Genomic DNA, 23,091 nt, shown 5'->3' with positions numbered 1-23,091 from the left:
GTGTGGCTCTTCTGAAGGATATAGACCTTATATTTATAATTTATTGAGTGCTTTTGGATGAGTCAAATTTTATTTCAGTGGCAGGCAGAACAGAAATCTTGGCACTTTTTTTTGTCATGAAGCAATCTTGACAAGTATATATGGCTGGTACTTAAAAATTTCCTACTGTGTCGTTGAAACACTTCCAGGCATCATTTAATCAGGTGAAGGAGATCTTAGCTCACTCCTTGTTCTCATTCAGTTTTGCCAATTACAGCTTGTCTAGAATTTTGTCTCCTCTTACTTGCAAACGTCTCTTCAATTCTTGCTAATTTCTGCAGCTAGACCAAGTGATTAAAACCGACCTTTCTGGCAGGCACAGTATGTGCTCTCTGTCTGTGCACCATGCTGACTGTGCTGGTAATCACTGTGAGCCCTCCAGCCTGCCTGGATGTAGGTCTGGAATTTGTTTAGCATGGGCTGGGAGGGTTTGGGAGGTAGGGGTGCACCAGCCCACAGACCCCTACTCATGGGCACGGGGCCCGTGTGGCTCAGGGAACACCGAACCAGACAGCCACCTTTGCACCACAGGCTGGGCAAGCTGAGAGCTGGCCTCTGTTTGGCTTGTGGCCAGTGCTTGAATGTATTTCATAGAATCATGGAATCATTTAGGTTGGAAAAGTTCTTTCAGACCAACCATTAAGCCCGACATTAAACCTTGTCCCCGAGTGCCACATCTACACATCTTTTAAATATTTCCAGGGATGGTGACTCAACCATTTCCCTGGGCAGCCTGTTCCTTGGACAACCCTTCCCGTGAAAACATTTTTATGTAATATCCCACCTGAACTTCCCCTGGCTCAACTTGAGGCCACTTCCAAGGGATTCCTGCCGGACAGTGGTGATGCCACATCTTCCATATTCTGTTTCGGTGTGGTTTGTTTTGTTAGTTGTTTGTTGGGGTTCTTTCCGATTAATATAGAATGCTAGCAACACAGAAGGAAGCGATTTATTCCCGGAATCCCTGAGCCCCGCCGTTGGGCGCGGTGGATGCGGTGCCCGGGTGCGTGGCGGTGGCGGCGCAGCCTGCAGAGGGCGCTGCACCCCCGCCCTGTGCCCGCGGCCGCCGTTCCCTTTTCCCGACGCGGAAAAGAAGCATTTACAGCGTGTAGTGTCTCCCCGCTTCTTTTCTTCCAGCCTGCTGGCGACAGAGGAAGTCACCCAGTCCACTGTCATCTGTTTGGCTGAATAACATGCAGTTCATTTGCGTGGCATGTGATTACAAGGGTCTAGAGGACACTAATTAGGAAGAAAATCTGGGGAGAGAATAGGGATTAGAGAGTATCCGTCAGTCAGATGCCTGTCAGCCAGCAGAATAATAATAATTAATCATTATTAACAATATGTCCTGTGTCAGTAGTGCATCTTATCTGAGGACTCTACAAGCTTTTTGTGTTTAATCTGTGCAGCTCCTTCTGAGGGGAATAGACATGATAAAATATTTAGAACTGAATTTGCAAATGGCATTTCTGAAATGAGACCCCTAAGGCAAGCCTTATATACAAGCGTCAAAATAAAGTGCCTGGTTTTGAGACATGCTGAGCATCTGCAAAGCCCCGAGTTGATGTGCTGGTGTTACCTCAGATGCCTCTCAGTGCAGACAACACGAGTACCCCCTTTATTCCTGGTGAAGGACAACATTTCAAGTCATGAAATGCAGGCTGTGCTGGGAAATGCAAATCTGGCCCTGTGGCCTTGCCTGGATTTATTGCTCATCTCTCCTGTTTGCATACAAGCATGCAGTCTGCAAGGAAACTGCCTGATCACACATGCAGGGCCAAGTTCTTATGAGTAAGCTGTGCACAGGCTGGGGATGTACAAGGCCAAGCATGCCACAGGCCAGTTCACCTGCAAATACTCCAGCTTCAACTCTTCTTAACCATGTTGTGAATGCTTTGAATACATCTGGGGTACTGCCAGCAGTGCTGTTTGCAGGACTCAGTGTACTCACTCCACCTAAATCAGCTCCCAAATCATTGTACAGGCATTGTCCAAAGCATAAGAAGTGTTCTGGTGAACAAAATGCCATGTTGCCTTACAAGTCAAACTTCTGAGTCATAACCAAAACAACAGTGCTGAGAAGAAATATCCAGCAGTTTTGAGAAGCACGTTTGGTTTTACATCTATGCATTTTTTTCAGTGTTTTATGCCTCAGATAGGATCTAAGAATGTGAAATGCTATTTTTAGCAGCATCTGAAAAAACCCAAAACAACACAGAAAAACCCCACCTCCCAAAAAACCGAGACCAAAACAAAACAAAAAACCAAAACCAGGTTTTGAGCTCACATGTACAATGTTTTGCTGCCATGTTTCCCACACACAGATGATTTCCGTCATTTTCATACTCAGCGGCCCTGAAATCAGAAGTATTGCAGCCTTAAAGCTTAGACCCCTAATCTCTCCAGTATCTCACTGGAGAGATACATGCCATTTCAGGTGAAAAGTGTTTGCTTTGTCCAACTAATAATGTGGTTAGTCACTTAATTGGATGCTGCTCCACCTCCTGCAGACCTGGCAATTTTTTTGCTAACACAAGTTGACTGAATAAAAGCAAATAAACCTATGCCACAAATGACTCTTTGCAACACCTAGGGTATACAGCCCTTCCTGGCCTATGTGCAGCCTTTTTTGTCCTTTTTTTTTATCACCATCATAACAAAGAACTGGTATACTCTGTAGGGAAGGAAGCCTAAATTATGCCATGTGATCTCCTAGGTCTGTAGCACAATGGTAGAAATCCTCCAAGTTCTGTAGCAAATGCAGATTAGTTAGAAAATCCCTCTTTAAAATTGATTTAAGTATGGAAAGAAAAATACATCCAGTGTTGCAGCACTAGTGCTATTTATTTGAGATCAAAAATTTTCCCCTCTATTTTCTAGGTCTCAAATATTCTATTTCTGCCATGCTGCAGTGCTTTTGAATGAGAATAACACAGACCCCTAGAAAAAGACAGATATAGGACAAAAGATTAGGAGTCCTGACAGTGGAAAAAGTGGCAGTACACAGATTTGTAATGTCCTTTTTGAGTCTCAGACTTGTCACTGCTTTGTAAGCAAATGGTCAAACTTCACAATCCTCATAGCTGTTGTTTCAAGTTGTTTGGGAATAGAGGCAGAGCCTTCTAAACTGGTGACAATCAGATACTGAAGTCAGTAATAATCACTACTATGGGCCCCAGTGTATTTCCTCTGACTTTAAAGATAAAATTCTGCTGTTCTGTTCAACACAACATGTAAAAATGTTATTTGTAGATTTGGCAATGTGGCTGGAGAGGTTTCTGGGAGTATTGTGAGCCCACTGTGACTTTTCTCCAATGCTCAGCTGGAGATATGTAGCTTAAGCTCCTGCAGAAATCTTTCTTGCATTTTATACAGAAGGGTCTTTTTATTTCCACAGATGCCTTTTCTACCCTACAGGAAGTGTCAACTGTGCTGTGACTAAATCCACTTAAACTGCAGTTACCCCAGTGCTTCAGAGGACAGTATCACTTGGGGCACGGAGTGAAAGTTCATCCCTTAGGAAAGAGTTTGCCATGATTTTGCAAGGCACAGCAGTAACCTGGTAACCGACAAATCCATTTCTGTTACATTTTCTAGGTCAGTGTGAATCATTCTTAAGGGAGAAAATGTAACCAGGCAAGTTGAGAGGGCTGTAACTGCTCTGCGCTCCACCTTCCCCAGCTAGTTCTGCCCAAGGAAAGGCTTTTGGGGCACATGGTGTAGTCAGGGAAATGCAGTCCCTATCCTCTCCTCATCCTCTCAGGATGCTTTGCTGCTGGCAGCAGGGCTTACAATAGTTCTGGTTCCAAGGATCCCACCCCTGGCATACCACTGAACAAATGCAGAGTAAAATGAGAGAATAAAGCAATTTCAGTCTGAGTCAGGAGGTGCAGATGTAAAAGCATAAGGAACCAGTAGGAAGACACTGCTCAGAATGAGAGGCAGATTCCAAAGTAAGGTGCCAGGCAGAGAGGCAATTCTGTTATACACCCTAGTCTAGCCCTATACTGGACATGTGAAGGAACCCACAGTCTTGGAAATAGTAAGAGTTCACCCATTACACACATTCAAAGGTAGTGACATAAGTATGAAAACAATACTCTTCCATATGCTGTGAACAACAGCATCAGTGGTTGACACGTCTCTCTATTACCTAAGGAGTAATACTTACCAGCAAGACAACAGTGTATGGCATATAAATTTGACCATGCTGCACCCTTTCTTTCATGTTATCTCTGAAGATACAGTGGGGCCATGGTCTTGGCTGCTTTCAGACCTGAAGCTCTCATGCCATAAAGGCAAAAAAATGTGCTGGCAAGGGTTACAGACTGCAGTGATTTGGGCTGAGGACCAACAGAGCATAACATACTGAATAACACTCTGTCTAGGTTCAGCAGTTTGTGGGCAATGAGCATCTCTCAGCAGGAATAAACCATGAAAACCACAGAACTCATCTTCTTCAATTACACAGAGTATTTCTTAGCCCAGCGTTATCACCAATTAGGCAAATTCTTTTCTCTAGTGATGAACTTATTTCTTGACCTTTTATAGGATACTCTACTTCCTTGTGCCTCAGTTTCCACACAGGGGATAAAAATATTCCTTTAACTTGCAGAGATGTTGTGCTGATTAATTAATGCCCAGCTGCACTTTCCAGACTCTTGAGATGAAAAGTGCAATGTCTGTATTTCCTTGTAAAACTATATTTTACTATCTTGCTGAAAAAGGCATAATTTGAACCACTGCCAGTGTGGGAGGGAGGACACAGGAAATTAGAATTAAGCATATCTTGTTTACCCCTCAAACCCTGCACTTCCAGGACTTGCTCAATGCTCATTGTAAAACCAGAGTATCTGCAAAGTACCTGCTATCTCTATCTAGGTTTAATCTTGGCTAAATATTATCCAAGGAACAAATTGTGACAGCTGCTGTTCAAACACTGGGCCTTCTGTTGATGTCAGTAGTTGTATGAGAAACGAATTTGGCTTGCTGTCCCATTTTAATGAGTGCATGAGTGTGTGTATCTCCCATGCGTAACACTGAGACAGTGTTAAAACAGGTCAGGATTTGGTTTAAATACCTCAGTCTCTGGGGCTATCCTATTTCCTGCTGAAGAAATCAGCTCTTCAGCAAAATGTGTGTCACCTTAGCAGAATCAGCGGTGCCATCTGCAGTTAGAAAGCTGGGCTTTACAAAATGATGCATTTGCTTTCAGTGACTGCATTACATCTCCTCATGAAGCCTCTTGGATCACAGAAGTACTGAATGTTCTGAGTTGGAAGGGATCCACAAGGATTATCAAAGTCCTGGCCCTGCACAGGACAGCCCCAAGAATCATGCCATGTGCAGCCATGGATGTGGGCCATGATTTTGGAAGAGGGGTCCTGGTTTGTTCTGTCAGAGCAACACTCACTGTTTCTCAGACTGCTGTGCAGGGTAAAGTTTGGTTTTTCTTTTTACTGACCTCTGCAACATCCCCCAAAAAGTGTGTGACAGGGAGAAAGAGCTCTACCTATTGGAAGACAGACAGGCTCTAAAGAGAATTTTTAGGTACAAAGAATGTGTGGGTTGAGTGAGTAGCTGAGCAACATCTGAGAAGCTATGGAAATCAGAGTTTTCCTAGATCTAAGAGGTTTAAATTTTTCAATGGAGAATAACTGTGCCCCATTGTAACAAAGCCAAATGTTTTTTTGGACTGTGTGTGAACCCTTGATTTTGGCAAATAATGGCTGACTGGGAAGCTGGAAGCCATGTGCTGTGCATGCAGTCTGTAAGCCTTTTGTCATTCTGAATGTTGGTTCAAGTAATCTTTCTTTGACAGCTCATTTGCATCTAAGCTATCCCCAAAGAGTCTGAGAGTTTGGAAATAATAGAGATGACATTTGGGTAAGTGTTTAAAAATGCACAGCAGCAGCATGCTCGGAGGCTTGCATTAACAAGCAGAAACGAATTCTGAAAGTGAGCTACAAAAAAAAGAAGAGAATCTGTCTGAATGAAGTAAGTTTCACTGGGCATCTGATGACTAAGTAGGAAGCGTTTTGTGCCAAAACCTGAGAAGGTAAGCGTTACTCGCAAGATGACAGTGCCAGAAAATAAACCACCACCAATGCGGCTCATGGCTAGAATGCAGTATTGAGCACAGCATACTCCCAACCTCTGTGAAGTGCTCCATTGAGAAAATTGCTTGCAAATCAGGCTGAATGGCAACGGAAAAACAGGGCAACAGAATGATTTCAATGAGCCAAAAAAATTATGTGATTTTAAGTGTTCCTGTCCTCTAGCACAGGCATGGTGCCAGCAAATCTGTTCAAGCAAGCTTTGAGGATTAGGGCGATGCAATTTTGCTAGTTCCCAGGCAGCTGATGTCATGTGCAACTCAGGAGATGTTGCTGGATACCAGTAGGGTGTATCCTGTCAGGAAAAGAGATGGTGGCTGCTGTGTTTGGAAAAAACCTGTTTGTGCCAGGATGGGTACATTAAAACTGTCTTGGTGAAGGTAGCTCCGTGCAACTGAAGCAACACAGAATTGTAGGTATCAGGAGCGTTAAAGTTCATTAACTGGATTTACCACTTGTGTTTCCATGATGTGCAAATGTTCTAATTTCCACTCCTATTGATATTGTAATAGTTTGTAAAGACAGCAGTTCAGCTGAGGGGTTGATTTTACAAACATATAAGAAGAGACACCGTTTGCCTGAAAGCTTGTTAGTCCAAATGGGGTGAAACTAATAAAGAATTGAAGAAGTGAACAAGCAAGATGAGGGGAGGAATTGCCATGAAGTAAAAGGACAGACTAGGGAAAAGCCAGAACTATCAAGTTCAGCATCATGCCAGTAACAACCGTTCAGAGCTGCTCAGTGGATATAAACCACAAGAGGACCAGCTTTATATATTCATTTTGCAAAGCATAATTGCCTTCATAAGGGAAGGCAATGTTAGGCCCTCTGAATAAAAAACTATGAAAGCCCTCAGGAATTTGGGTCTAAAATAGGCATTTTGGGCTCTGGAATGTTACAAAAGTATATTTATTTGTTGTGGAAGGATGGAGATGAAATTCAGGCTACAGAGTCAGGACCCAGCTATTCCTACTCAGACCTGATCTGGCTAGAGTTGGTGCTCTATTTATGTGGTGCTCACTACAGCCTTGACCCAGGGCTCACTCCTGCCCAAACTCCTGCCTGTTGCTGTCTATTCTAAACAAAACTCAGCAGAAACTGCTGAACTTTGGAAATTAGTTATAAAGGTCATTGATTTCAGCCATTTATCCTTGCTTTCCACATGCTGGAACATGCTGGAACATACATGGCTTTACCTGGAGCCTTTTTTCGGAGCTTTCTTTGTCTTCAGTGCCATAAACAGCCAGCCTGCAGTCTGAGCTCCTTTGCCTGTCAGTGTCATGCTCAGGAGCACACAAAAGCCAGAACCACTCATATAAATTACCTGCAAAGAAAGATCAAAGGCGGTAAGCGAGTGTTGAGTGTTCTCATCTGTTTCAATGAGCAGCCATAGCACAGCAGAGCTCTCACAGAGTGCCAGTGTAGCCTCTCCTATTTCCTTCAGACCTCTCACCTCAAGTAGTGCCTGTTCAGTATTGCTCCCATCTTTTAGATCCAGAGGAAGCACGTGAATTACAAAGAGGTAATACTGTTCTTCAGTAATACAGGAGCAGGGGTCTTTGATACCTGTGCTGCTGCCTGGAAGGCCCACAGCCTCACTCAAGTCTAGATGCAGGTATAAAGCCAGCAGGTGAAGCAGCATGGGCAGCAGGGATCTTGGACTTAGCAGGACTGGGGCCCCAAGCTAACACAGCAACACAGACAAAACCCCTCTACAAGATAAATTGCTTTTTTGTAGAGGTCATTTAGCCACTAGGGGGCCTTTGCACAGAGAATCTCTAATAAATAACTCGGAAGGGAACAGGATTTTCTCTGTTGTGAGAAAGATGGAGATTTTGAGAACTTATCTGCTTCCTCTTATTCTTGAACAGAATCTCAGCGTTCTTAGTGTGATACCTGTCCTCTTCATCTGTTTCCCAAGCACTTTCCCCTCTTCCAAAAAGGGCTGCATTGGGAAACAGCCAGGTGAGGCACCAGCTACTTGGACACTTAAGGAGCAGGCTGAAGAAACACCAGTTTTGATAACTGCTGTTTCAAGAAACACAAACTTTTTATGTTCAAGATTTTGTGAATTCCCATGGGGAATAAAATAAGTAAGATCCTACCTCAGAAAAAAATTGAAATATCCTGCTCGCCCAACTGCTATTCTGGGATGGAATACAAGTGAAAATGTGATGAAATACTCAGACGAAATAGTAATTTAAAACAGAGTTTCCTGTTAAACAAACAAATTTTTTAAAACACCAGCAGGATCAGTTTAAGGATGGAGCAGCTGATTACTGATAGATTTTATACTGAGGTTGTAAAGAATCTCGAAGCCAAATGATTTGTCAAGTGAAAATTTTGTGTTCATCTACTAAAGCTAAAATTATTTTCCACTTTTTTGTTTCTGTCTTTTTCATCTTTTCAACAAGGATTTGAGAAATTTTGGGTTAAATAGGCATGGAAGTCTTTAGGATTGGAATTATTTTGAAGATCTTTGCTGAACCCAACCCATTTCAGAGTATGGCCAGCTGTAGTGAGAACAAAGAAAAAGTAAACAGCGGAGGACAGTAGACCTGCTCCTCCCCATAGAAACCACTGCTCAAAAATACAGATAGAAGTTGCTGGAAAGTTCTGTGGCACTCCTGGGTTTTATTTTGGAGTGGGGAGCTGAAGAAATAATTATTTTCAGACTTGGGTCAGGAAATAAGAAGCCAGTGAAATGACTCATAATATCCTAAACCTGCTAAATAAAACTTGTTTGAAATGACAGCCCACTGGAGAGCACAGTGTCTCTTGAATCAGTTTAGAGCCTCAGTGTATAAATTCTGTGATCACAAAGATACCTTAAAAGGCTTTTTCATTTCCATAGTGCTTCAGCTCCTATGGATTTTGGACCCTCCCAAACAGAAGAAAGTAGGTGACTTGCTTGTTCTTCTGGACTAATGAGAGAAGCAGGCTATAGCTTTCTTTTAAGAAAGTGAAGGTGGATGTGCCTCTTTGGTCCACATCCTAAGAAAATACCTTTGTTGTTTGGGAACAGGCGACTGTAACATGCCTTGATGGGTATTGCAAAGGAAGGGAATATCCTGTTCACTTGTCTCTAACTCTAGCCCTAACTCCCTCTAGAGTGAGCACTTCTCACAAACAGGCTGCAGACTATAAAACACAATGAAATTCACAAAATCAATTAATAGTCATTAACTACAAAGGGCTCTGGAGAGATTCTTGAATGCTTTACTACTAGGGCAATTTTCATGTTTTCTCTAGATTTTATTCCTTCAGGCTTCTCCACAATATTTCCAAATCACCCATGTCACAGATTTTATCTAGGGAACATAAAGACATCTGCATAGAGCACAGTCCTTAATCAGAGTCCTTTCTTTGTTGTTTCCTCTTGTTTCAGATAGATAAGGTTGAACAATTTGATCACATACATGGTTAGTAGGTATGGTTAGTAACACAAAATGCCTTATCTGTGGCTGCATCTACAGTTGCATTTTGATTTGGTAGAGTAAGATAGTGTTGAAATGAAACCCCTGCTCATTCTCATTTCTGGTCCACAAAATTGCTTGGCACATGGGATCTAGGCTTCCTCTGAAAGAAACTGCACCAAAAGCTGTACTCCAGATTAGCATCACACATGCTCCAGCTCTCAGTGAGATTCTGGACCTATGACCTGTCCATCAGAGAGTTTCAAACCACTTGCCTGGGGCTGATCAGATGGCACCCTGCATGAAACCAGATGAATTCAAGCTCTAGATGCAACTTGTGTAAAAGACAGAAGGGAAAAAAGCAGCTTAGACTGCCAAGTGAACTCAACAGCAATGGTACAGATCACTCTCTTCCCTGGAGATACTTGCTGTGTGTCAGTCTTGCTGACTGACTGATTCCCTCTTTCTCTATGGCATTTGAGAGCCAAAAATAAATTAGGAACTTGTTATAAATAAATTAGCAGTTAGCACTGTTAGTGCTGTGCAGGGACGCCTGTAAAATCTGGGCTAGGACGCCTGGAAATGACGCTGCTGAAGAGTGAGGCCTGGTCAGCCATGGCCTTTGCCTTCATAGAGCACTGATGCCCACCTTGCTTGGGCTGAATTCTGAGGAATTAAGAGGTTGGTGTGGCTTGAACTCTGATGCCTGTCGGGAGCAAATGCGCCTGACTGTGTTCCTGCCTTCTCATATCTGTCAATAAACCATGATTTTGCCACTTCTTCACCTACCTGCTTTGCAGTCTAAACTATTTGGTAAGGGTAGCTCCAACTTTGAAGAGTAGGCTGAGTGCAAGCAGCTCTTATTTGTTGTTACTTTGCCTGTGTTAAGCATTGGATTTCTCTTGGAAAAGCATTTATTGGTCTGTGTCTTGCACATGCTCCATTCCTCAAATACCTTATGGGGCCGAGCATTCCTCATGAGCTGAGCACTGTGCTGGGTATGCTTCAGATCCTCAGTGTTTCTCTAACTCTGCTGTAGGAGACTAGGTGATTTTTTTGCCGTATTAACTGCTTTTGTATGCTATATGATTTCTGTGTGCTTCATGCATCAGAGCTTCTCCTCATTCTGTCTTCCTGTCATTATTCTGAACACAGACAACACTGCGAAGGCACATGGTGCACACTGGTGACACATCAGGCCAAGTGGTCACGGTGAGCCGGTTTCTGCAGCTGAGAGCTAGAGGTAGGATGGCATCACATTGAGCTGCTTCTGATTTACCACCTAAAGAAACTGATTATAGCTAGTCCATATGGGACTGGCATGAGTTTTGAGCCAGACCTCTGGACCAGAAAGTCAGACCTCTGTAGCAAAAGTCTGAGTGACAATGCCAGCAGGCCCTGCCATGGGTGTAGAATCATCCCAGATTGCCTAAATCCTTAAAATAGCAAATTTCAACAAATTGTCTTTCTTCTTCCATTTCTTGTTGGTTTCTCAAGGAAATGTCTTACAACGGCTCACATTTTAATACAGTCAGAGCATCCAAGTGTCTTCCAGGGTAGTCTCATCTTAAGCCTCTTCTCTTTGTTCTCACAAGAATGTAAATATAACTTCAAACCCTCAGGTCTTGTTCTGTTCTCATAAGATGACAAGCACCCATGAGGGCTTGGGATGCTGGGGCTGTGATGGGTTGTCTGCTGCAAACTGGTTCTGTAGGTAAGATGGCAGACCAAAACCTACCTGGACTCTGTCCAAAAATCACTGGGCTGGAATACTGTCCATTAAAAACAGACTTCAAGAAAAGGGCAAAAACATGGGTATATTTTTTTCTGATCTGCTTTAGCTACAACACTTAAATATAGTGAAATGATTGTACAGCACGAATAATTATTATAGTCTTATTTGCCTGTCTGCTGTATGAAAGAATTTCTCTCCTTGAAATATTTAAGAACAATGTAGTCACAGTCCACTGAAAACAATTACAACAGCAGAAGAACCTGAGATGCAACATAAAATGCCTTTGATTTTTTTCTTCCTTTTTCCTGTCCTTTTAGATTTCCTTTACCCGGTTTTGCTGACAGCATTAAGTCACATTTTTCCTAGGTAACTTTTGTTGTGAATTTTGTAAGATTTTTTTTTAGCCATACTTCAAGGCTGATGGTAAGATGAATTACTCAAGGCATCCCACAGTTCTGTAGTTCGTATCAACCTCATGATTAAATTATTTGACATGGATATATTCTTTGCACATTGATGCACTATTTTTTCTATATATAAATCAAGTGGGAATCAAAATAACAAAACAAGAAAATAAACAATGTGCTACAACATTGTTGGGCAAAGCAAGCCACAAGGCTTCTACTAACAAGGATTATTGATATATTTATTAAAATAATCCCCCATTTCCATCTCAATGTGCACTTGATTTGAATGTCATAAATAAACAATCAGTTTTTGATTTTTGCAGTGCTAAGCATAAAATTAGAGCACAGAGAAACCAGCCCACACAAAAGCCTCTGACGAATCATAGAATCATAGAATCATAGAATCATAGAATGGCTGGGGTTGGAAGGGACCTTAGATACCATCTAGTTTCAACCCCCATGTCATGGGCAGGGATACCTTCCACTAGACCAGGTTACTCAGAGACCCATCCAACCTGGCCTTGAACATTTCCAGGGATGGGGCATCCACAGCTTCTCTGGGCAACCTATTCCAGTGCCTCACCACCCTCACAGTAAAGAATTTCTTCTAAACATCTAATCTAAATCTCTCCTTTTTTAGTTTTAAACCATTTCCCCTTGTTCCATCACTCTCTGTCCATGTAAATGTCACTCTCCCTCACTTTCATAAGCTCCCTCCAGGTAATGAAAGCAGACTGAGTCCTTTTGGCTGAGCTTAGGTGTATCTGAGGTGCTATTGATGGGCAAAGATCTGTAAGTATTGCATTCAGACCTATTTCAGCTTAATTGGTGGATCTCATTTCCTAAGAGAAGAAAACGGTGTTATTATTAATTGCTTTCTTGACGGATAAACAAAACTCAGTTCTTGGGTTAGGCTTTTTATAGGAAACTTCTTTACACTCACATGGTTCACGTGAGCTCTGTCTGTCACATCCAGGCAGGAGCACAACCATTAGGAAAACTTTGAGTATTGTTTTTCATCTGCAGACTTTGAGGAAAGAAAAAGAGAATATTACAATATTGGCATATCCAGGTAAATTTATCACACAAGAAAATAAAATCCTTAATTTTGATATGCTGTGCTATCCGTGGTCAGCCACCTAATGGCCTGGGTTCAGCTAAAAGCCAGCAGAAATTCTCCTTTGGCATAAATGGAAAGGACTTGCATCTTCACATCTGGAGCCCACTGGTTGTCTCCAGGCATCCATGACTGGTGGTGCAGTTGTATCTGCAGATACACTGTGGCCATGGGATGGTTCTGCAGATACGTTTCATAGTGGAGATGAAATGTAAAGAGGCAGCATGACAGGTTTCCAGATGGTGCTGCCTCTTCACTGAGCAAAATACTCCATATGCAAGTTGGCTATACATGACTGTTGGCTTCTTCCAAAAATAAAGCTGGTCATTAACATGATTCCGTTCTTTTTTGTTGATGTTATTAAACTGAGAAATAAATCAAGTATTTGTGGGTATGTAGGAAGGAAGGCAAATAAAAGAAAAAACAGAAACCCAGAAAGAGGCAAACCCAGACAGCAAATGGCATGAAAGCACTTGCAGAATTAGGTTGTGTGTCTCTGCAGTGTTTTTATTTATTTTTCACCCTGCCATAATATGTGGGAAAATATCATAATGTGCTGATACACCGGAGGGACACAGTGGGCTTCTGTTCCTGTTCCTTGAGGGGCTTTAGTTTATTGAGACTGCCTTTAATTACTGGGATTGAAATTATAATCAAAGAAGGGCTTGAATAGGGATGTTGATATTTCTTGTGTCCACAGAAGTGAGAAAAATACCTCAGGCCAAGGTTGCTTCCCCAGAGATATGTTTGCTCAGTTATCTAACAGATCTTGCATTTGGCAATGCCTATATTTAATTACGACTTCAGAATCATGGTAATAGAAAACTGTTTATCCTCTGCCCTTAGACTCTTAGATGTCAGGCTGATCTGCTGCTCTTTTCCAACTCCCTGATGGAACTGCAGTGAATAACAAGCTGGTGCTTCTGGATGCACTGTGCATAAATACTCCTGGAAGCTACCCAGAAAATACCCTCCAGGAAAATTCCAGAGACACTCTTGATGATTCACTCAGCGCTAGTGAACCACCTAACTGGATGTGAGCACTCACCCTGTCATAAAGGGCTTAATCTAATAAGCAAAACAGGAGTCTTGACTCCCAGTCCTTTTTATTTCGCTTCTTCTTTCAAAGCCATCTGCTTCTCCGACCTATTTCAGAACATGCAAATTCACAAGCGAGGTGAAATTTCCCATGGACCAGTAGCCTGTGAAATGTAATTACTGTGCTAATTTTGAATTCCAAGCGGTCAGCACAGGCTAGGAGTGCTCACTCAGCAAACGTGTTAACACAATTACAACGAATATTAAAAAAAGCCATGTTGAGATTTGGCAATGACTCTGAAAAATGACAGGTAGCTTTTTTGGGGTCAGAAAACAGACAACAAAATGCCTGATAAATGTTTGGGGGGTTTTTTATGATGCACAGATGCATTCTCAATAGAAACAGTTGAAGGCAAAAGGAAATGATAGCAAGAGCGCATCGCATCCAGGCTGCTTTCCCAGCAACGCTCAGAAAATGAGAGGCTGTTATGAAATCTGTGCTCCCTTGTGAGGTCTTTGCTACCTTGGATGACCTCTGTCAAGTTATGTGCTCATTCAGCACTGCAGCCTGTCTGTAACAGGGGCTAACGACACTAAGCCTGCTGGATAAATCCATGTGGGATTTATGACTGTGCAATGCACAGCATTTCAAGGTATACAGTATGCCAATTTGACAGTATCAGTGACAGGGGTAAGGCTGAGAAGCTGTTTCAAAAAAATCTTAGAAAAATCCTGCTTATAAGTCTCCCATCGCTTCACAGTGGAATAGAAGACTGAGATTTAATACTGTATTTTAATGTAAATTTACGGCTTCCAGTGAAGACAACACATGGCTGATTTTTTTTATTCTTTCAGGGATGCCTTTGGGATTCACCTAGTATTAAAAAAAGAAAAGAAAAAGAAAAAAAAACCTGTTTTGATTATGATAGCAGGTGGTATATTATCCAATCTCTGGAGTAAATTGTACTAACACAGCCTTGCCAAAGTAACCAGGAATGTCAATTTTGCCCATTAGCACCTCTAACTCCAGTGGTGGGTTTCAGGCTATGGTGCTTTTGCAGAGGGAGCTCAGCTCAATGAAGCAAAGCCCCAGATCTCTTCTGGGGAAGCAACACTCTTTGACCTTCTGTGCTGCTTACCTTGGAAGAGGAGCTACAGGCACTGCTGGTGTGCTCATGGCAGGACCTGAGGGAGTCAGAGTGACAATCATATTGCACTTTGACTCCATTTCTTGGGAGGGCTTATGTACAAGGGGTGCAAGGAGTGGAAGGGGGAATATGTTTCCCTGCATCCAAGACTAATTTCAATCTATTGTGGCATAGACAGAAGAATCTGATGTACTCAGCAGGAAATATATGGAAGAGATTCCTAATGCAAAAATAAGACAAAATGTACTGAGGGGGTGTGGGGTGGGGGTGTGTGGAATTAATTTTTATATACATGCTTAAATCAAACAGCCCAGTGGTTACAGCACTGCTTCAGATGTAATCTGACTTTGGTCAGATGTGGCTGAAAATCCAGTTACAAAAGGCAATTGCTCTTCCCCCTTGGCATTTCCTGTCAGCACAGTAGGGTTTGGGGGCAGAAGAAGTTGTAGGGGTGCTGTGAGATGAAAGTGCCCAGCAGCACAGGGCTCTCCTGCTGCAGGTACTCGTGGGAGTGTGCAGAAGCTGCCCTGCAGATTCAGGACAAGCATCTGCAGTGTAAATGTGTTTTAACAACCAGGCAACAACATCCTACATCACACGGCTGGCATCGTGTGGGAGCTCCACGAAAAAGCAGAATTCAAATCCAGCTCTCCAGCCCTGAGAAATGCTGCTTTAAGCATAAAGCCAGTTTTCTCCTCCCTCCCTGATGCTAGCATGTTCTCCAAGTCAGAATCATTTGAGTGAGAAAGGGTAGGAAGAAAAATAACCATGACAGAATAGAATATATATATATGCAGAGATGCATCGATATATGTGAATACATGCATCTATATGATTTGGATGGCACACACACAAGGGTTTTGCGTAAACAAGATCTTTTAGGATTGCAAAACAACATATTTTTCCTTCGTGTCATTCTTAGAAAATTTTAGTTGAAGTTTAAAAAAACCTCCATCAATCTGAAACAGACAGGCAACACAGTAAAATCAATTCTAAGTGATGCAAATTGGCATAGTTATTTGAATAGTGTTATAGGCAGACATAATAATTGTTGCTGCCTGCCTATATTAAAACGTTTCTGCTATACAAAGCCTTCCATGAGCTGCAGTTCTCCTTTCTCTTAAGTAGTTGTCTGAGCTTGTTTGCTATTTATAGTAAAACAATACTGAACATTTTGCTGCCATGTGGGGTCACAGGACAAACATAATGACAGACAAATGAAAGCACAGGCAGACAAAACCGAGGGGTCAATGTGTAGATGTCTGACATTATATCTGGCTGGAAATGATTCCAAAAGTCAACATATGCAAGTACTTAAATGTGGCTTATATTTTCTCTTTGGTCCAGGGCCCTGACTTCCTTAACAGCAAACACTCGCAAACACACCATCTGTTGTTGAAGAGTGAGCAGTTTAATGAAGAGGATCAGATTCTTTCCATCTCACTTATTCCTTGGTGCCCGTTCCATTTTCTGGGCAGTTGTCTGCAAGTAACACAGAATTTCCTTAGGTTTCCTTGAGCTGTTGTTCAGACTCTTAGCTCATTAGACTGGTGATTTGGAATGCAATCAAAGATGTCAAATATATTTTATGATTTTTAAATAATTTCCTTTTAAAATGAAAGAGACCTGATGGAAACACTCAAGTGTTATTGTCAGAGTAGCTGTACAGTGTTTTAAAATGAAAGTGTAGCATCAGCAACAGCAGCGATACATGCCATGCACCTGTGCATATGCAGCCTCTGCAGTCACCTCAACCCAACTTTCATCAATCTGTCAACAAAGGGACATGATACTGGTGTCCCAGTGTTCTTCTTCATATGGAACATTTCTTGTGAGCTTTGGGACCACGATTTAGGGTACATCTCCCACAGCGCACTCCCCACACTGAACCGGAGAACTCATATCTTGTGGGCTTTTGCCTTTCTCCAGCTAAACAGCTTCACATCCTTTCCCTGCAGCTTCCCGGTGCTCCTTTCCCACTACAGGCCTGGCAGGAGGAAAAGGAGGACTTTTGCTCCAGGACATGATGAGACTCACTGAAGATTCACCCAACCAGCAGTCACATTAAGCAACCAAGCAAGGAGCCCATGAGCAACCAGAAAACTTAATTTCCATAAACCCAAGCCATTTATTTCTCTAACCCCACTACACAGCTGAAGAAGCATGGCAATCCAGGTGGAGCAGCAGAGGCTGCCATATTCCATCCCTGTCAGCTACCCCCTGTGGCAGTTTGGCCCTACACTGCGTTTGTGCCAAGGAAAGTGCCAACAGGGGCCATGTCCACACAAAGACATAACTGGATCCATCCTTACTGTTGGAGATGAAGGTCCTCTCATGTCACTGTCACCATGAAATAGGGCCTCAGATATGCCCCTTTATACAGTCCGGTTGGGTTAACATCAGTATGGAGAAACTGGAAATCCTGTTGGTCTTAGCAGCATTGATGGGAATGTATGGTTTGGTGGGATAAAGGAAACAAAGCTCAGAGAATAACTGATATCTCATCCTAATTAATGTCCACGTAAAGAGTCCTACAGCAAAATGAGACATATAACTCACCTCCCTTAGTCCTAAGCAGCTCTGGAGAAAATGTTCACTTGTCAGAGAAACAATCACAAGGGAAGAAGCACAGTTAACTCACCCACCATTAGCACTTCTCTTTTAACAGAAAGGCCTGTCTTTTGTAGGAGGGCATGGCATTTTCCAGAGGATGGAAACTCCAAGGTAGTAATTACCCGATTCTTCAAATTAAAAAACAGGGGGAAAGTATGAGTGTCAGGGGGAACGAACATGTGTCACTGTTTAACAAATACAAGAGATGTGCCCATGTCTCTGCACAGCTGAGATCCTGATTTAGGTGACAGTCTTAACTTTGAGTGTCCAAGCTGGAGGTTTATCTGGTTTTGCTTCAATGTTCCTTACAGATAAAAACCATGACCAAAGTCTAGAGAGCTTGAACACTGGCCTTGGGCCTGTATTTGTGTCAAACTCTCGCACCTTGTAAGAAGATCACTAAGAGGAAATACAGATGTCACAAAAATCTTTTAGGCAGATGATAAGAACCAAAAATTCCAGTCTAGACTAGAGTCTGCTTCAGGCTAAGTCACTGACAGTAGAGAGAAACAAAGGTTTAGGAGGAATAAACAATTAGCAACTCTGATTTATTGGAGACTGTTCAGGAAACATTGCTATAAATTCTTTCTCATCTTGGATGAGTTAGCTAGAGACATGTTTCCTCTCAAAGCCTTTGTAGATTCAAGAACACCACTAGGAAAATCCCAGAATTACTGACTGCACTTTAGGTGCCTAGTTGGCTTTTTCTTCAAAAAGGTATTAGTAGCATCACCAGTTTTGGACTACACATCTGGAAGACCAGCTATCTTTTGCTTCTTTGATATTCAGTTCATCGGAGATCCAAGTACCCACGCTGTGCCATCTCATGTTTTAAAAAATGCATCGATGTCCTTTGTGAAAAAGGCAAAAGATGAGAGGAGACAGGTGATTTGTAGGAAGAACCAAAACACAGTAGGTGTCTGTAGGGATTTGGGGATTTGGCTTGAATTAAGAGTAGAAGTAAGAATTTGCTATGTAGCAAAGAATAGAGCAGCATGCAGGCAGAAGGTGATATAGAGTTGAGGAAGCTGGAACACTTCTGGAATTTGGATCCAAGAAACAAAGAGTGCAGAAAAGGACGCTCAGAAATGGGAGACTGAGCCAGGAGTGATAAGCAGGGAAGTGTTTTGTGGAGGGAGGGGGAACAAGGAGATTACAAGTAAAGCAGTTGGTGGCTGTGGAGGGCAGAATACCATGCTGAAGAGAGAACATTACATTTTGAGACATTTTTCATGAAAGTATCCTTCCACTAAGATATCCGGCACCATGAAAATTAACCTTCAGATAAATGTATTTTGATAGGGATGCATTGGACATAGAAAAGGGAATTTGCAACCATGTGGGGGAATCAGGAAGTGGTCCTAAGAGACTGAAATATCACCTTGCACATGGATAATACTTACGGGTGGGTATCCAGTAAGGTGGTGGTGAAGCTGCAGAATATTTCATACAACACTGCTCTATCCCTTTCACAAACAGGCTGTGCAAGGAAAGGCTCCAAGGACAAATGTGCCCCAATGCAATCCTAAAGGACTCCAGTCTTTAGAAGAAATCCAGGGAGACAACACTCAGCTGAGGATTAGCCATGAGGGTTTTATCTATGCCAAAACAATGTTGTTTTTATGTGACTGGTATTACATAAAGAAGGGTTTAGCAGCTTGGGGTTGTTAGTTTAACATTTGCATAGCCAAGAGTGAGGAAAGAAACAGCATATGGTGCAATTTATTATTAGAAACCACAGCAAGGTATTTAGTTTCGGGGGAGTTTCCCTTTTTCTTCTTGTCATTTGTTCCTTACCCTTGTTAGTTCCTCTTTCCACAGTCACATGTTCCCCTCCTGCTCAAGGACACGATTTTCAGCATGAGCTGTGCTGCTGATTTTACAGTCACTAGGCTGTGCTCAGTTTCTGGTGTTACTCTGCCTCTTTCCATCACTACAGAGCTCCCTGCCAGAGAGAGGAGCTACTGTTTGCAATCCATGACGATGAAATAATGACCACGAAGGGGCCACAAAGATGCTCAGAGGGCTGGAGCACCTCTCCTATGCAGACAGACTGAGACAGCTGGGGTTGTTCAGCCTGGAGAAGAGAAGGCTCCAGGGATACCTTAGGGCAGCCTTACAGTGCCTAAAGGGAGCCTACAGGAGAGCTGTAGAGGGACTTTTGATAAAGGAATGCAATGGTAAGACAAGGGGAAATGGCTTTAAACTGAAAGAGGGCAGGTTTAGATTAGATATTATGAAAAAGTTCTTTACTGTGAGGGCGGTGAGGCACTGGGACAGGGTGCCCAGAGATGTTGTGGATGTCCCATCCCTGGAAGCATTCAAGGCTGCGTTGGATGGGGCTCTGAGTAATCTGGTCAAGTGGAAGGTGTCCCTGTCCATGGCAGATGGGGTTGGAACTAGATGGTTTTTAAGGTCCCTTGCAACACAATATTACATGATTCTATGATTCTATGACCTTGGCTTGCAGGACATGGCAGTTAATTTTGACAGAAACTCTTCAGTAAGAACAGGACTTGAGGGGGAAATGCCGGAACTTACACACGTGGGAACCTACGCAGCATTGTGGTTTTTTGGGTAACAGCATCCATTGTGGCAGCACATTTCTGTCTCTTTTTTCCTTCCAAAAGTTTTTCCACACCTTTTATTCCTACCAGTCTTCTCCAAGAAGAGGCTGGCAATTATTCTTAAGATCACAAACTATTTTCTCTCCCTCTCTCTTCTTAAAAAGAAAGTCTTTTTCCTCCTGTTGTAGCAGAGGCATTTTTCACCCAGGGAATAGATCGACTGTGGTCATACTTCTTCATCCCCAAGGGAGGTTCAAATGCACATCTCCCCCAGGGCTGGAGAGCTCTCCTGATAAGGTTGTAAAGCACCACTTTCAGTGTGCTAAGTATAAAGATCCTGCACCTGCCCTTTAAGAGCATACACAGTGTTGTCAGTGGGTTGTTCAGGCAGGGTGCTCTCAGGCCACTCCAGTATTGCTTCACTTTGTGCATCTTGGAGAGGGGAAGAAGTCAGCTGCTCAAAACCACAGCAGAGCTGAAGGCATTTTAAAAACATTCCAGTTCAAACAGTGACCCAGGCAAACAGTTTTAAGGTCAAACACAGACACCTGGTGTGTCAGTGTACCTTCAGGGCCAGTTTGCTGCTGGGCACGTGCTTTTTGCATTGCCCTTTTGGAACTTCAGCTTCTGAAGCAAGACTTGGTTTGTGTTTGCAGCACAAGTCCAATTTTTGTCCGTGTCTCTGTGCCTGATTTATTTCAATCATCAATACTGCTTGAATGAGAGTCCTCTATTGACTATTTATAGTTCTAAACAAGGAAAACAAATACTGTCTCTTTAGATGAGATGCCAACGTCTCTGTAATTCCCACAGTTGCAGTGCTATGATTGGAATTTGGTGCCAGATGCATGGATTCCTCAGACAAACAGCTTTCTGGCAGGAGAGAAGAAGATCTGGCTCTGGCAAATCTGTTTATGTAAAAGTTGCCATGTTACTGGCTCTCGTTACCTGCGTTGGCTTGATTTGAAGAAGCAGAGAAGCCAGACACCAACTACTGGATAAAACAGAGTGGGCTGGGTGCCTTTACACACAGATACACCTAGTTATTCCCATTGGACCCACTAAGTGACCCTGACAGGGTAGCTACAGACAAACAGTCTAATTTAGGCACCCCAATGGTGAGAGGAAAGATTATTTTATACTGATTTCCTTTTTTCTTGCTGCCAGAGATGGTGCCCTTTGCATTCCTGACAAGGCACAGAAAGAGGTGGGGGTTGGTGTGTGCATCATCCTCACTGGACAGGCTTGGCCAAAGCAAGTCAGATTGTTTCCTGGAGCAGAGTTTATGTGAACAGCTGCTAGAAGAAGAAGGGTTGGCTTCAGAGCCTGGATTCCAGAAATAACTGGTAAGAGAACAGAAGAGTCTTCAAGAATAAGGAAGGGTTAGCAAATAGCAGAGATGCTAAATCAGGTCACTCAGGAGAGGGTCAAAGTGAAAGCAGAGAAAGGCATCAGCTTTCAGGATCAGATTGGTTTCCCACCCACCCCAGCCTCCAAGCAGCTGAAATGAATTCTGCCTTTTAGTTGATGAGAAATCAGCAAGTGACCTGTTGTTAAGCTCTGGTAAAGCTGGTATGGTCTGTTTGCTTGACCTTTTACTTTCAGGAACTTGGCATATGCATGAGTGCTTTGGAAGTTTGCTGCTGGCCAGCCCCCACAGGTGCCCTATCCTGGCATGAACCAGAGGTCATGCTGAACCCCGCTCACCATCTCTGAGCACCCAGGAGCATCAGCCCCATTCACTCTTCTGCATCCCTTGTGTCCCACTCTCAAACGGAGAGAGTTTTCAGAGTTGTCACAATTTGTGTTCTCTTAGTACTGCACCCATCAGTGACTCTTTTAGCCAGGGCTCTGAGAGTCCCTCCTCAACATTCCTCCTAGCTCACACCACCCTTTGCAGGAAACTAGAAGGCCCAGAAACCATGATAGCTTTTACCACCCAGTGCTGTTGAAGGTCATGTTAAACCATGGAGTTCCAGTTGGTGGTTTACCTTGCAGTCATGTGATGCTCAGGGCTCCTTGCAGACAGGGAGGTTTGGCTGTGGCCTGTCTGAAGAGTGCTGCAGTGGGAGTTTCCCTGGGGCATTACTGGCCTGGCAGTGGCTTGCATGCCCCAGCATGCCTCCTCTCCTGCCTGGCCCTCTCCTGCTTCTCCTAGTCTGCATCCCACCCAGCCCTTCATGCTAAGGGTCAGTGGTGTTCTTGCCAGGCCACCTGTCCCAGGGGAAGCCACAGCCCTGTACACCATAGCAGGAGCCCCCACCCACACTTCCTCCATCAAAACTGCGCTCAGGCACTGCCTTGGAAAGTGCACCTTTCTTCCAGCAGTGTACCCAGGTTGTACGTTTTTTCCCCGCCACAATTTTAGTTTCTAAACCCATTTGTCAGTTCCTGCTTTCTGTTTTAACAAGCTCCAGCTTGCTGAATCTGAGGGCACAAAATGACTGAAGCATTTGCCTGGCACTACAGCATTCTTTCCCTGAAAATGGTGGTGGGTGGTGATTCCAGAAGTACTGCGGCTGGGTAGGAGTCTGTGGCTCAGACCCAGGAAGCCGTGACCGACCCAGAGAGAGTGTCCCACAAGGGACAGTTTTCCAGAGGTCTGTGGCGGTCCCTCAGCCGCCGGGATGCTTTCGCAGAAAGGTGCCTGTCTCAGCAGGCTGTCAGCTCTTTAGTGATTTCAGCGAGAGTGACTTCAGCTCTTGTTCTGCGAGGCAACCCCAGGCCAGAGCAGGAGAGAGACGAGAGGCCCGTACAGCAGCTCTGCATGGGGCAGCTTTATTAGTCCACAACCCGCGAAGGGGAGGCTAGGGACGAGCTCTCTGAACTCAAAGGGGGAGAAGGGTAGATCTTATAGGGATACAAGGGTGGGTGTGAGAGGGTAGAAGCCAATGG

General features: G+C 43.4%; 1 long non-coding RNA gene across 1 annotated transcript; it reads right to left on the bottom strand.

Moving 5' to 3' along the window:
- Positions 1–767: 767 nt before the first annotated feature.
- Positions 768–12,730, bottom strand: LOC120409828. Its single transcript, XR_005601643.1, has 3 exons — positions 12,657–12,730; positions 7,352–7,479; positions 768–1,295 (listed from the first exon to the last, which is right to left on the bottom strand). It is a non-coding gene; the product is annotated as an uncharacterized LOC120409828 (long non-coding RNA).
- Positions 12,731–23,091: the final 10,361 nt, after the last annotated feature.

The sequence above is a fragment of the Corvus cornix genome, chromosome 2, assembly GCF_000738735.6.
Source record: "Corvus cornix cornix isolate S_Up_H32 chromosome 2, ASM73873v5, whole genome shotgun sequence".
Classification (NCBI taxonomy): Eukaryota; Metazoa; Chordata; class Aves; order Passeriformes; family Corvidae; genus Corvus; species Corvus cornix.
Note: the sequence above shows the minus strand (reverse complement) of the source record. Positions and strands in the feature narration are given on the sequence as shown.